This window comes from Lissotriton helveticus, chromosome 6, assembly GCF_964261635.1.
Source record: "Lissotriton helveticus chromosome 6, aLisHel1.1, whole genome shotgun sequence".
Taxonomy (NCBI): Eukaryota; Metazoa; Chordata; class Amphibia; order Caudata; family Salamandridae; genus Lissotriton; species Lissotriton helveticus.
The window spans coordinates 1,341,850,435-1,341,865,324 of NC_136067.1; the positions used below are offsets into that span (position 1 = coordinate 1,341,850,435).

General features: G+C 52.3%; 1 protein-coding gene across 2 annotated transcripts in view; it reads right to left on the minus strand.

Moving 5' to 3' along the window:
* ENTPD6 (ectonucleoside triphosphate diphosphohydrolase 6) overlaps positions 1–14,890 on the minus strand; it is a 480,760-nt gene that overhangs the window by 39,840 nt on the left and 426,030 nt on the right. The gene's annotated exons all lie outside the window — the stretch shown is intronic.

Genomic DNA, 14,890 nt, shown 5'->3' on the forward strand with positions numbered 1-14,890 from the left:
TGCATAGACATTAAGCAGGGTGAGAGACTGAACGCTTCGTTGGACCGTGAGTTTTAAGAAGCAACCTTCCTCATCCAGGACCACCCACAACACCTTGGAACAGAAGGCCTTTTTGCACAAAATTGCAACCACTGCCGTTTTAGTCAGGTACTTTGAATGAGACATGCAGTGCATGTCGGACTACGAAAGGTTGGTCTCATGAAGAAAAATGACATTGGGGTCTTTTATAAAAAGATAACGGCATATTTGGTATCTCTTGTTTGGAGAGTTGAGGCCTGAACATTGAGGGAGAGGAGTTTGATATGGGATGTGTCAACCATGACCCAGGGTAAGGGAACCAGCTAATGACAAAGAAGCTGGCGGAAGGAAGCAGCTGCTCCGAGCACATAAAGAGCCAGTGCTTTGAGCACAGGTGGAGGCATATAGTGGACAGAGCGGCCGCAACCCAGGCCAGGGGGAAGGAGAAGGGAGACGAACGGCAAGAACAAAGAGCAACCCCAGAGCCCCAGAAGATTAGCAACCACCCCACAAGGTGTTGCAGGCAAGGAAGAGACTCCAAAGGACATATATCACTAGCCCTGGACCGCTCAGGAAAGTGAGAGGTATAAGGGGAGGAAAACAAGAGGCCAACTGGGCTAAAAGGCTCCATTCAAGTCCTGGAATGGCCCACTTGTCTGGGCACGGGCCATTCTGGAGAAGTCACTCTCTGAGCGAACGAATCGAGTAAAGGGGGGGTGCAGAGGCAACAGGTAAGTCTTCCAGTCTCCAGCCTCCACAGCTAGCAGTCGTCAGGGCAGGAATCCACTCTGCTAGGATGTCAAGTCTATGGCAAAGAAGTCTCCAAGGCAGCTTCGACATGGGATCCCAGATGTCAAGCCATAAAGGGAGAAGAGCTTGAGGGTAGAAAGTTATTAGTCCCAAGGGACAAACCTCATCAGCATGATATGGCGATATGTAAAAAGTCCACAACCCAGCCATGTCCGTATCCAAAGAAAATAACCACCCATTAGCTGGGCCAAGACATGTTCCAGGACAAACCATCTCTCAGGTCAGTTGGATGCCGAAGTGGAGCGGGCCGGAGAGGATGCACCCTCCATATGCGGAGTTGATGAATAATATCCTATTTACCTTGAAGGGAGATCTGCTCCTTGTTATGCGTCCTGGGTTTAGTAGGGTGCACTGTAGACCATTCCAGGCATATGACCTCTCAGGATGATGTGGAAGGGGGGGTGATAGACTGGCCTCACAACAGTCAGTCAGAATCTGCACAAGCTTCTTGGCTTCGCATAAAGAATCGATAACCTGGCATCTGCCCTCCCAGGTGAAGATCAGGGCAAAAGGGTGGCACCATTGGTATTTGCTGTTAAGGTCACAAAGTTGGTCCATGACAGGTTTGAAGCCTCTGCTGTGTCGTAGCGTCACTGGAGCAAGATCATGTAATATTTGTATGGAGTATCCTTTGAAGACAAAGTCCGCCTTATGATGCAAGGCTTGTAGGATAGCTTCCTTTTCAGTATAAAAATGCACCCGTGTGAGGATATCAGGGACAAAATCTGGGCGTCTTGATGCCATGGCCACTCGATGAGCCCTGTCCAGGGTGGGGGAGGCGTCTTCATCCCTCTGGATTGTCTGGAGAAGGTCTGCTGTGAATGTCATGATGTCCAAGCCCTCAGCTTTTTAGGGATACCCCCTAATGCGAAGGTTGTTCCTCCTGCTCCTGTTTTACAAGTCCTTCTGCTTTAATTGAAGGTCAATATGTTGTTCCTCCAAGGTGGCCATTCTGCGCCACAGGTTCACCTGATCCTCCGAGCGGGTGTCCACCATGCGTACTAGATCGTTACGCTTATGATCATGTAGGCAGGTTTTGAATTCCATCTTGAGAGAGCCAAATTCAGATCTTATGTCTTGGAGGAAGTTGTCATGAGGGGGCAGTCGGGTCACCTGATGCGGAGGCAGGAGGAGAGTTGGTGGTGGCCATAGTCGGAGGGCCAAATTCAAGCCACAGATAAGTGACAGAATTGTCCTTAGATATTCTGGCTGGGGTATCCTTGCTGGACTTGCCACATGGTGTGGCAGAAGAGTGGCACCCCAGTCAGCAAGTGTCTGAGAGATAGAGAGGTGTGCTAATATGGCATATTCGATAACAAAGGTATGCCAGTAGCTGCACGGGCCTGAGGCAGTCCCGGGGCGATCCCTGAGATGGCAAAGGGAGTGCGATGGGTCCCCCACACAATATAAGCAGAGGTGAACAATGGAGGGGAGGGGCCTCTTGAGGGCGAAGTAATCCATACTTAAGTGGCCATGCACAAAGCCCTAAGAGCTGAGGCAGTTTGTCGTGACGAAGCGTGTCGCACAACCCGCCGGAGGGGCCAGGTAGGGAATGCTGCATGGTGTGTTAGCCAAGCCCAGTCCTGCAGTGGCCCTGCAGTGGAGCAAAGTGTCTCAGGCCCCAATAGCGCTAGTGGAGGTGCATTCCAATATACAGGGACAGTCATGGGCAGGAGCCGCTCCTGGGCTCAGGAACCCCCACACAGCAGCTCACCCAGGGGGCAACACGAGTTGACACGCAGCGGGGACAGGCAAGCCACAGAAGGCACAATCTAGGCCCCAGGGTGTAGCTGTGGAGGCAGCAGGAAGGTCATACAGGGGCACCACGTCTGCAAAGCCGCTCCCGGGTGATGCCAGGGTGGTGCCAGAACACTAGGTAGGCAGGGTCAATATCTGCAACAGGTGAGCAGCACAAGCGGAGGACAGCACCCATAGGGTGGGTGACGAACATGAGCAAATGTTCAAGGAGGGCTGCAGGGGAAGCAACACAGTATTCAGAAGGGAGCAAGGCCTCACGGGAGCCAAAACCAAGGCTGCGATGCAGAGGGAAGGGCAGATGGCAGATCCTGCAGCCGATAGCTGCTTACCTGTGCCGTAGGGCCCCAAGGCCGTGCTGGCTCAGGCAGGTACAGGGCTCCCTTAGTAGGCCAGAACACAGGTGGTGGCAGGCCCTGGGCCAGGCTGCCGATGCTGCTGGAGGATTCCACCTCCCTTTCCCAGCAGGGAGGGGCCGCTAAGTAGAGCCGCGATGTCCAGTCATCCATCCCACTCCAGGACAGCCCAGGGAGCGAATTGGGGGCCCTGGGAGGCTGCCTGGGAATGGCGAGTGGCACTGGAGAAGGCCCCAAGATGGCGGATTGGGCCTAACAGGTCCCAATCAAGGACAGTGAAAAGGGCGCTGGCAGGCAAGGGCAGGCATCCGTCCCAATCCCCCGGTGACAAGGGAAGGCAGGGCACTCATGGCGACAGCAGGCATGAGATCACAGGCTTCGATGCGGTAATTCTGGCTCAGGAAGGCTGCAGAGGAGCGTAGACACGAGAAGACGTGTCTCACTCCATTGGCAGCTTAGCCATGCCCCCCAAGGAATCATCTTTTCAAAGTTCAGAGAATCTGCAAGACTCCTAAAAGGCTAGCCAGATCAGATGAAGGGAGATCCAGAAAGGATTCCCAGGTTAATACAGACAATCTTTATATGTTGTTATAATGCTCGACTTTGAATGTCTTTTGGAAGGAAGTGGGTAAGATGTTTACCGAGATATCTGAAAAAAGAGATCAAGCTAAATGAACCTCTCATTATCTTTGGAATATTGGAAGCAGATACTAGCATACAGTTAAGCAGATCTGCGATGAGGTTGCTGTTTTAGCTGATATTTTTGGTAAGAATGCTAATTTGTGAGATATGGACTATGTCTTTACTCCCCACTTCAACAGAATGGTTGACAGTAGTATTATATGTGGCCGAGATAGATAAAAAGTGACAGGGAAAATTAGACGAAGGATGTTGGGGTCATTTTGATGCCTAGTGTAATCAAAACATAGTACAATGATTACATCATGTAAGCTCTAGCACCATTTGACATTCATGCACATGGTCTTACATGAGTACTGTCCTCACTTGTCGCATGGTGGATAAGGACCAAAAATGAGAATGGTATTGAATGGCCAAAGCAAAGACAATAAGGCAAATAGAACGTCGGTAGAAAAGCACAAGTTACTACTTGTGTAACGATATATCTGTAAGAGACATTAGTTAGTGATAGATTCCTTACCTTAGAATATCCCCAGGCGTCAGACTGGATCCAGAAATTTTTTGCGTAGCAGTACCCTTGCGCGTCGGTAGGCGTCGTCTGCGACTCCGCGTCCGTCGTCGACGTCGTGGGTGCTGTGATGACGTCGTCGGAGTACTTAGACGCCGCCTCCGCGTGCTGCCGTCAGTTCTTACACACAGCTATTCCGCGCCAGAAGCGCTGAGCCATGTTAAAAACCAACACTGGTGCCATTGAAACTAGGACCCTGAAAGGGGATAACCCTAACCCTAGATATCGGTTCGCAGAACGGGGAGGATGGGTGGGTCGGTAAGGAATCTATCACTAACTAATGTCTCTTACAGATATATCGTTACACAAGTAGTAACTTGTGCATCTGAAAGAGACACGTTAGTGATAGATTCCTTACCTTAGAATAGATACCCCAGCAATACCAACCCCGGTGGTGGGTCTGCGAACCAATAATCACACCAGAAAGTCCTGGAGGACAGAACGGCCAAAGAAGCCATCCCTCCGGACTTGGCTGTCCAGGCAGTAGGGTCTTGCAAACGTGTGCAGAGATGCCCACGTAGCTGCCTGACAGATGTCTTGTAAGGGCACTCCCCGGCCCAGGGCAGTTGTAGTCGCCGTGGCTCGGGTGGAATGAGCCCGCAATCCAACAGGGGGCTCCTTTTTAGCCAAGGAGTAACATGCCTGGATACACAAGATGATCCACCGGGAGATGGTCCTCTTGTGCACCGCTTTCCTCTTCTTAGCGCCCACGTAACCAACAAAGAGTTGGTCATCCACCCGGAACTGGCGTGTGCGATCCAAATAGAACGAGAGCGCACGTTTTGGGTCCAGACGGTGGAGCCGCTCTTCCTCTTTAGAGGGATGCGGTGGCGGAAAGAAGGTTGGCAAGGTGATAGACTGCCCGATGTGGAAGGCCGTGACAACCTTGGGCAGGAAAGATGGCTTAGTACGCAACACAACCTTGCCCGGATGGACAGAAAGGAAAGGAGGAGTACAAGAAAGGGCCTGGAGCTCACTCACTCTCCTGGCAGAGGTGATGGCAACCAGGAAAGCAGTCTTCAAAGTAAGAAGGCGGAGAGGACAGTTGTGAAGTGGCTCAAAGGGAGCGCACATCAGAAACGTAAGAACAAGGTTCAAGTCCCACTGAGGCATCACAAACGAAACAGGAGGAAACGTGTGTGTGATGCCCTTAAGAAAGCGATTTACAATAGGGGACTTGAACAAAGAAGGTTGATCAGGCAGCCTTAGAAAGGCTGAAAGGGCAGAAAGGTAGCCCTTGATAGTGCCCAGAGCAGAGCCCTGCTGGGCAAGAGAAAGAAGGAAGAGAAGAACCTCAGAGAGAGGGGCAGCAAGAGGATCCACAGCCTTTGCTGTGCACCATGCCACAAATCTGTTCCACCTGCAGGTGTATACCGACTTTGTGGAGGAACGCCTGGCTGCCAGGATGACGTTACAGACTTCAGGAGGCAAGTCAAATGGCCTCAACTGTCGCCGCTCAATCTCCAAGCATGGAGGTGAAGACTGGACAGGTTCGGGTGGAGGACCGTCTCCTGCTGCTGCGACAGAAGGTCCTCCTGAAGAGGCAGACGAACCGGGGGATTGACTGACATACTCAGTAGCTCTGGATACCAGTACCTTCGTGCCCAGTCCGGAGCCACAAGGATGACTTGTGCCCGGTCGCGCTTGATCTTCTTCAGCACTCTGGGCAGAAGTGGTATAGGCGGAAAGGCGTACAATAGACCACAACTCCACTCGCGACGAAAAGCGTCTCCGAGCGAGTGCCGCCTTGGAAATTCCAACACACAGAACTGATGACATTGCGCGTTCTCTTCGGTGGCGAATAGATCTAACCAAGGCTCTCCCCATTGCTGAAAGAGGCCTTGCGCCACGTCCGAGTTCAGACGCCATTCGTGATCCATCATGCACCGACGGCTGAGCTCGTCCGCCCTGGCGTTCAGAGAACCTGCCAGGTGTTGAGCCACCAGGGTCACGCCCTGGTGTTCCAGCCACTGCCAGAGGTGCAGAGCCTCCTGGCAAAGGGTCCACGACCCCACCCCGCCCTGTTTGTTGCAGTACCACATGGCGGTGGTGTTGTCCGTGAACACCTGCACTACACTCCCCCGGACAGAGGGGAGGAATGCTTTCAGTGCTAGACGAATCGCCCGCAACTCCAAAAGGTTGATGTGGAGCCGGGCCTCCGCCGGAGACCAGAGGCCTCTGATCTCCGCCTCTCCCATGTGGCCTCCCCAGCCCTGGAGGGACGCATCCGTCACGACTACGTGCTCCGGTTGGGGAAGGGAGAGGGATCTGCCGCTGACCCAATCGCGGTCCGTGAGCCACCACTGCAGCTGTCTTGCAGTGCCCTCCGAGATCAGGACATGGTCGGACAGGTTGCCCTGATGCTGGGCCCACTGAAACTTCAGGTCCCACTGCAGAGCCCGTATCCGCCACCTGGCGTGATGCACCAGTAGGATGCAGGAGGCCATCAGCCCCAGAAGCCGCAGCGTCAACCTGACCGAGACCCGGGATAAAGGCTGAAATATCGGAATCAGAGCCTGAATATCCCGGACCCGCTGTTCGGGTGGATAAACCCGAAACCGCGCCGAGTCGAGAACCGCTCCGATGAAGAGGAGCTTCCGAGAGGGGCACAGGTGTGACTTTGGCACATTGATGGAGAACCCCAGCTGGTGCAGGAGATCTGCCGTAGTCTGGAGGTGGCTGACGACTGTCTGGGGCGAGCCCGCCTTCAACAACCAGTCGTCGAGGTAGGGGAAGACTGAAACCCCTAACCTGCGCAGATGAGCTGCGACCACCGCCATCACCTTTGTGAACATCCGTGGGGCGCTGGTAAGGCCGAAGGGGAGCACGGTATACTGAAAGTGCTCGTGGCCAACCGTGAACCGCAGGTAGCGCCGGTGGGCCGGCAGGACGGGGATGTGGAAATAAGCGTTCTGCAAGTCCAACGCTACCATCCAGTCTCCTGGGTCCAGGGCAGCTAAGACCTGAGCCAGAGTCAGCATTTTGAACTTCTCCTTCCGGAGGAAGCCGTTGACGCTCCGTAGGTCCAAGATAGGGCGTAGGTCCCCTTTTCCCTTCTTGGGTACCAGAAAGTAGTGGGAGTAGCAACCACACCCTACTTCTGGCCCAGGAACGCGCTCGATGGCCCCCTTGGCCAAGAGGGCCGTAACTTGCTCCTGCAGAAGTCGCAAATGATCCCCCGATACACGGTGGTTCTGCGGTGGCATGGCTCTAGGAGTCGCCTCGAAGCGGAGGGAGTAGCCCCTTCGGACGATCTGCAGCACCCACCTGTCCGACGTGACAGTGCGCCAGTGGAGGTGGTGATGGCGAACCCTGCCCCCCACTGGTGTCACATGGGCCTGAAAGCACGGACTAGGAGGGTTTTGAGGCGGATGCTGCGGGGGAAGGTGTGGACTGACCTCGCCGTTGTCCCCGATCGCTGCCACGGCGGTTTCCATCGCCGCCACCGCGTTGGGTATTACCCTGCAGAGCGTGGCTGGCAGCACGTGTGGGTACACCCCTTCCGTGGCCACGAAAGGAGTGAAAGGCAGCCGATTGCTGGCGCGGGCCGAGAGGCCCAAGGACTTGGCCGTAGCCCTGGAGTCCTTAAAGCGCTAAAGCGCATGGTCTGCCTTGTCGCCAAAAAGGCGACGGCCATCAAACGGCATGTCTATCAGTGTGTTTTGGACATCAGCCGAAAAGTTGGCGGACCTCAACCAGGCGTGACGTCTGACCGCCACTGTCGTTGCCATCGCTCTACCTAGTGAGTCGGTGGTATCCAGCCCACACCGGATAGAATATTTGGCTGCATCCCGGCCCTCCACAAGGGCTTGGCCGAGTTTGGCCCGTACCTCCAACGGACACTCTGGCAGCACTTCCGCAACCGTATCCCACAGAGAGTGGGTGTAGCGGCCCAAGAGGCAGGCGGTGTTGGAAGACCGCAGTCCCAGACTAAGGGAGGAGAAGATCTTTTTACCATACTGCTCGTACCTCTTGGATTCCCTGTACGGCGGAGCCGACGGGAATGCGGTCTGGGAATTGGAGGCCTGGATGACCAGGCTCTCGGGGGTGGGGTGGGTGGACAGGAAACATGGTTCGGCCGGAGCCGGGCGGTGGCGTCTGGCCACGTTCCTATATACAGGCGAACCTGTAGCGGGCTTGGACCAAGTGCCCAAAAGAACGTCGGACAAGGCCTCGTCAAAACGGCAGCAGAGGCTCGGCTGAGCATGACTGCGGCTTAAGGACCTCAGTGAGGAGGTTAGTCCTCACGGCCGCGAGGGGGAGCTCAAGGCCCAAGGCCTTGGCCGCCCTCATCAACACCACACTATAGGTTGCCCCCTTCTCCGTAGCCACGGTAGGAGGTGAGACAAAGCCAGTGTCGGGCGAAGTGTCCAGACCACTGGCATCCCCAAGTTCACCTGTCCAGTCCTCTTGGGACTGACATTCACGTGTCAGAGGGTCCTCAGACCCCTCCCAATACTCCTCATCACCCATCTCCTGATACTCAGGGTCAGAAAAAGATGGGGCCGGTTCATTGAAAACAAATTCTCCGACCGGCGTCTGATGTGGCGCCCAGCGAACCGGGTCGAGGGAGGCATCGGGGACGGCGCAACCCGAGGGCGGCGCCGGGGGTGAGACCTGGGGGGTCGGCGCCGGGGAGGTAGTTAAGTCCACCGGCGGCGACCCGGATCCGGAACCGGACCAGTGGGGCCCTGCGGCGCCGGGCCCGAAGGCGCCGGCGGCGTCGGAGCCGAAGCACCCGACGGCGTCGGGGCCGAAGCCCCCAACCCGCTAGGCTCCCCAGACGGGTCCGCTGGGCCCGAAGGCGCCGCGGAGCCCGTCGGAGGAGAGAGGGACCTCATGGCCATGAGGAACCGCTCGATCTCCTCCGGCGTCGCGTTAGGCCCAGGGACCAGAGGGTATGAGGCCAGACGCGGCGCCTGCGACTCCGACGGAGCCGCGTGGGCGGTGTCACCAGAACCCCAGGCCGCGTCGCGCTAGCGTCGGGGGGGGTCGGAAGAGCGATGATGTCTCTTCGACTTCTTGCGCTTACCTGACGACTTCGACCCGGAGGAGTGATGACGACTCCCGGAGCTCCGATGGCTCCTCTCCCGCGACCGGTCCCTCGACCTCCGTCCGGACCGGGACCGTTCTTGGCGCGGGGCCGACTGCCGGAGTTCGATCCGCTTACGGGACCGCTCTCGCCTAGCCTTCGAAGTCAGGGCCCGACAGTCGGAGCAGGTCTTGTCGTCGTGATCGACGCCGAGGCAGTGGAGACACCGACGGTGAGGGTCGGTGACCGACATCAGTCGGTCGCAATCCTCACAGGGCTTGAAACCTGGCATCCCTACCGGCACCGTTCGGAGTCGAAGACTTCGAAAAAGGATGATCAAAAGGTCAAAAAAGTTTAGTCAAAAAGTGACTAAGGTACCACTTTTTCCGGATCTGTGCTGCTGGGGCGGAAAAAAGAAGAACTGACGTCAGCACACGGAGGCGGCGTCTAAGTACTCCGACAACGTCATCACGGCGCCCACGACGCCGACGATGGACGCGGAGCCGCAGACGATGCCTACCGACGCGCAAGGGTACTGCTACGCAAAACATTTCCGGATCCAGTCTGACGCCTGGGGATATGCTAAGGTAAGGAATCTATCACTAACGTGTCTCTTTCAGATGCTCAATGAGTCAGTGGGTGGAAACAAATTGGGGCAATCAGAAAAGGGCATGGTAAGAGGATATGATAGAAGGGATGAGAGTTTACCTCACAATTGTTAATGTTATGCTATGCAGATTTGTAGAGAACGCTATTGCCCGGGGGGTATCCTGGTGCTGAATAGGTGTGAGTCTAACCAAACCTAGGGCCTAGTGGGACTATTTAAAAAGCCAGGCCTTCAGCTTCTTGCAGAATTCAAGAAGTGAGGAGGAGGCAGGTTGTGCCACACTTTAGGAGCAATGTAGGAGAAGACTGCCCAATCTGGTTTTCCATATGCGTAAGATTTATGCAAGTAGGAGTACAGAGTACAGAAGGTGCCTGGATAATTTTTGAAATCAGATACAATTGTTGAGGTAGGCTAAAAAGAAGACATGATCAAAGGAAAGAGGAGGGTTCCAACAAGGACAAACAAACAAAAATAGGGGAATTGCTAGAGATAAGGAAGATAATTTCTTAAATGGCCTATTGGATTCTAGACCTCCTCCTTACAAATATAACGCACAGGCACTAGGACTGCTGGTACCTGATAAGCAGTTGAGTGTTGAGCCAAGTACAAGTAAGCAGATAACAGTGACATTGCAGTACCAGGTGCAATTACTACTACAAATGCCCCGCCTGAGTGTACTGCCAACTTTACCTTGTCCTAGAGGGATTACGCTGCTCTGGATACAGAAACGTCTGATTCTGATTAAGAAGCAAAAGCCACTACACCATCTAAGAAGAGAGAAATTATCTTTGCTACCCTGGATGTTATATTTGGAGAACGTTTACAGGGAGCAATTGGTTTGGACAGAATACTGATATATCATTGTAACAAATTCAGATATTTGATCAAAGCAGCAGCAAGGTGTGCAAAAGAGGCACATGCTAATCTTAAAGATTTAGCTAGAAAATTTGGAGCTGATATAAGCAAAATAAAGGGATTGCAGAAAACGCACAAAATGGAATTGAGTGAAGCCGAAATAGGGGCATGGGTCTAGGTACTTTACAAGCTCATATCAGAGATTTAGCTGAAGACATAAAAAATGGAGAGCTTTGAGAAAATATAGCGACAAATGGAAAGAATGCACATGTGATCGTGAGTGATCCTGAACCAGAATCAGTTACAGAATTCCCTTTACAGGAAATACATGGAAGTAATTATGTGCATGTTCCTTGGTCCAGGGGAGATCACTATGCTTTTATGACAAATTTTCTGAAACTGAGAGAGGAACCTGACAAGTGGTATAAAGAGGCTCACAGATTGGTGACCATTTTGCAGGAATTTTGGAAGAACGTAGATCAATTGTTTTAAATTGTGTTTCTAGTGATTTATGGACATATTATAAAGCAACTGTCGCTTGGCCGACACAAGAATCAGTGAGAGGTCCTCTTAATAATGTCCCAGCTGATTTGGTTTTGGAAAAATGCAGAGCAATGATAGGGTATTTGAAAAAGATGGTGCCGGAGAAGGAAGTAAACTGAGCAAAGATAATGAGAGCCACATGAGCTGAGTCAGTGCATACTTATTATGAGAGGCTTACGCAGCTCTATTAGTAAGTACAACAGAGTTGAACTGCCCAAAAGAGAAGGCATGGATAAATATGCCAAGTACTGAAGTGACTGTTGAGCCACAAAGCAGAAAAAGGTTAAAGAAAAGTTAATGACTGCACAAATGAAGAATATTCAGAGAATCAAAGAAATCCAATGGTAAATTTTGATTCAGATTTTGTGCCTCCTAAAAACTCCACAATTATTGGTATGCAAGGAATGGGAACAAGCAGTGATATGGTGCAAATGCAAGCAAACAGTGAACAATGCTGAAACGAATGAGAATGCAGATGTTACTTTGCTGAAGAAGAGCACTGCTTGTCACATTTGCAAGAACATTGGCCACTGGAAGCGTGAATGTAGAAAGAACCCAGATGGAATCCAAAATGATTTTGTTCCTCAGAAGCAGCAAAATACAAATCAGATGCAGACACAGTTTGCTACCTCAGTCAAACAGACTCCTAAGCAGAATGTGTAAAATCATGGGCAGTTCCATACAAATATGCCCATAGCTCTAGTGTTGCAGTGAAACATGAAAAACGAAGGCCCAGATGTACAAAGCTGTTTCAAGTCACAAATGGTTCGATTCGCAGAATCGGGCTGTTTGCGACTGGAAAAATGCTATCCGATGTGCAAAATGCGATTCAGTAACTTGTTACCAAATCGCAATCTGCATTTGTGATTCGGTATTTGGAAGGGTCGTGTTTGGGGTGTCCATCCAAATACTGAATCGGCATGCAATGTATTACTGTTTTGCAACCAAATTCCGGTTGCAAACCAATAATACTTTACCACCATTTTAAAAGTGGTGCTAACCTATTCATGAATGGAAAGGGTTCTACTTGGGACACTTTTCGCTTTGAGTATGTTGGAAAATGAAATAATTTTTTAGGAGCAGGCAGTGGTCACACAACCGAGAAAACAATAAGAGAGTGAGGGTTTTTCACTCAAATGTGAGGTGAGAACTCCTAGTCCCCTGTAAAGATCATAAACAAAACAAATGGAGGAGTGCCCCCAGAAGGCGAGACAGAGAAAGTCTCTGCGCCTGAAGCTTAAGGCTTAATCAAGCACTTGTGCCCAACCTTATCAAAGGACATAGCATGTCCTTTTAGAAGACCCCTCACTCACCAACCTAGTTGGTGACATGCTTCATCATCGGGGTCCCACCCCGAAGGCCGAGTGCCAACAGGGTGTGCTACAACACCTGATTACAGTGGAGCGGGTATTTTTTCTCTTTTTATATGTGCAGTGATAAAAAGGGGTAAGTGATTTAAAAAGGGCCAGATCTACTCACTTTAAGACTTTATTCCTGAGTGACTGGACACCTTGGTAAAAGAAATGTGACACCTTTGTCTAATTAAGTAGACTACGGTGTTAAAGACGTGTAGTGTTTGATAAAATAGCGACGTGTGCTATGTGATTAAAATATAAGTCTTAGGTCTACATGTTTCAACCTCTTATGATTGTGGGTTTTCGTCAGGACCAAAAGGAAAAAAAGAGAGAAGGATCTGGGTGGTACGCACACGCTAAGAAGCGCCCTGCCCTCGATCCGTGAGGAATGGGAACACAAAATTGTGTCCCTATACAAAATGTAGTCTTCTCCCCACTCTGGAAGAAAAACCTGTGAAGAAAATATCAGGAAAAGGGTAGTTGGTATCACACGATACAAAACAAACATTGGTTGTACATATAACATATAGAGGTTTGGAGTAGAAGAAAGTTTATCCCTCGCGGTAGGTAGATAGAAATGGTTAATTAATCGTATCTATGTCTACTCCATTCAAGGTGTAACCAGCCATTGGAATCATCAGTATGTGGCTCAAATACTGATACTGCTCTCAAAAGGCTGTGCGGCTAGGTAAGCCTATTGATGGAAGAAAGTTTGTTTAGTCCTTATGATTAATAAAGTTTCAAATGGGGGTGGGGTCGCACACTACTCACACACCGGCGGTGTCGCCCCTAAGGACTCTGGTCAATGTAGTAAAGTGTTCGCGATGCATCATCTTTCGATCTTCTGCTATCTTCGCTGTCTTCGCCATCCCTGGACACGTGTTTCGGGGTATTACCCCTCATCAGCAGGGATAGGCCGTGTACTGGGGTTGCCGATGGCTGCCAATATCTGCCAGGTATAGTACCACTCAGGCGCATAGGTGCGGGATCCCAGGCTCGTCAGCCCGCTGCTCAAGGGAGCTTTAAAGTTTCAAATGGGGGTGGGGTCGCACACTACTCACACACCGGCGGTGTCGCCCCCAAGGACTCTGGTCAATGTAGTAAAGTGTTCGCGATGCATCATCTTTCGATCTTCTGCTATCTTCGCTGTCTTCGCCATCCCTGGACACGTGTTTCGGGGTATTACACCTCATCAGCAGGGATAGGCCGTGTACTGGGGTTGCCGATGGCTGCCAATATCTGCCAGGTATAGTAGCACTCAGGCGCGTAGGTGCGGGATCCCAGGCTCGTCAGCCCGCTGCTCAAGGGAGCTTTAAAGTTACAAATGGGGGTGGGGTCGCACACTACTCACACACTGGCGGTGTCGCCCCTAAGGACTCTGGTCAATGTAGTAAAGTGTTCGCGATGCATCATCTTTCGATCTTCTGCTATCTTCGCCATCCCTTGACACGTGTTTCGGGGTATTACCCCATATCAGCAGAGATAGGCCGTGTACTGGGGTTGCCGATGGCTGCCAATATCTGCCAGGTATAGTACCACTCAGGCGCGTAGGTGCGGGATCCCAGGCTCGTCAGCCCGCTGCTCAAGGGAGCTTTAAAGTTACAAATGGGGGTGGGGTCGCACACTACTCACACACCGGCGGTGTCGCCCCTAAGTACTCTGGTCAATGTAGCAAAGTGTTCGCGATGCATCATCTTTCGATCTTCTGCTATCTTCGCTGTCTACGCCATCCCTGGACACGTGTTTCGGGGTATTACCCCTCATCAGCAGGGATAGGCCGTGTACTGGGGTTGCCGATGGCTGCCAATATCTGCCAGGTATAGTACCACTCAGGCGCGTAGGTGCGGGATCCCAGGCTCGTCAGCCCGCTGCTCAAGGGAGCTTTAAAGTTACAAATGGGGTGGGGTCGCACACTACTCACACACCGGCGGTGTCGCCCCTAAGGACTCTGGTCAATGTAGTAAAGTGTTCGCGATGCATCATCTTTCGATCTTCTGCTATCTTCGCTGTCTTTGCCATCCCTGGACAAGTGTTTCGGGGTATTACCCCTCATCAGCAGGGATAGGCCGTGTACTGGGGTTGCCGATGGCTGCCAATATCTGCCAGGTATAGTACCACTCAGGCGCGTAGGTGCGGGATCCCAGGCTCGTCAGCCCGCTGCTCAAGGGAGCTTTAAAGTTACAAATGGGGGTGGGGTCGCACACTACTCACACACCGGTGGTGTCGCCCCTAAGTGGCAACACCGCCGGTGTGTGAGTAGCGTGCGACCCCACCCCAATTTGTAACTTTAAAGCTCCCTTGAGCAGCGGGCTGACGAGCCTGGGATCCCGCACCTACGCGCCTGAGTGGTAC